Here is a 258-nt window from a genome sequence, read left to right as displayed (position 1 = left end):
GTTCGACTCCCGGGCCAGTGGCTTGATTTTTGACGTTATTTCCCCTGCAGAAGTTAACAAGTGGTACCATAACAATGTCAGTTTATGCATCTCAATTTTTTAGGTGGAGAAGTCATTTTAAAGAACGACAAACCTTGTGCTTACGCTTCACAAACCCTCACTTCTGCACAACACAACAACTACTATATGGTTTAATTTATGCATTTAAGCCTACTAAATTTTGTTAGAATTCTACATCTAGGTATTATATAACAATTA

This window comes from Acyrthosiphon pisum, unplaced genomic scaffold (assembly GCF_005508785.2).
Source record: "Acyrthosiphon pisum isolate AL4f unplaced genomic scaffold, pea_aphid_22Mar2018_4r6ur Scaffold_21741;HRSCAF=24743, whole genome shotgun sequence".
Classification (NCBI taxonomy): domain Eukaryota; kingdom Metazoa; phylum Arthropoda; class Insecta; order Hemiptera; family Aphididae; genus Acyrthosiphon; species Acyrthosiphon pisum.
This window is presented reverse-complemented; position numbering follows the sequence as displayed.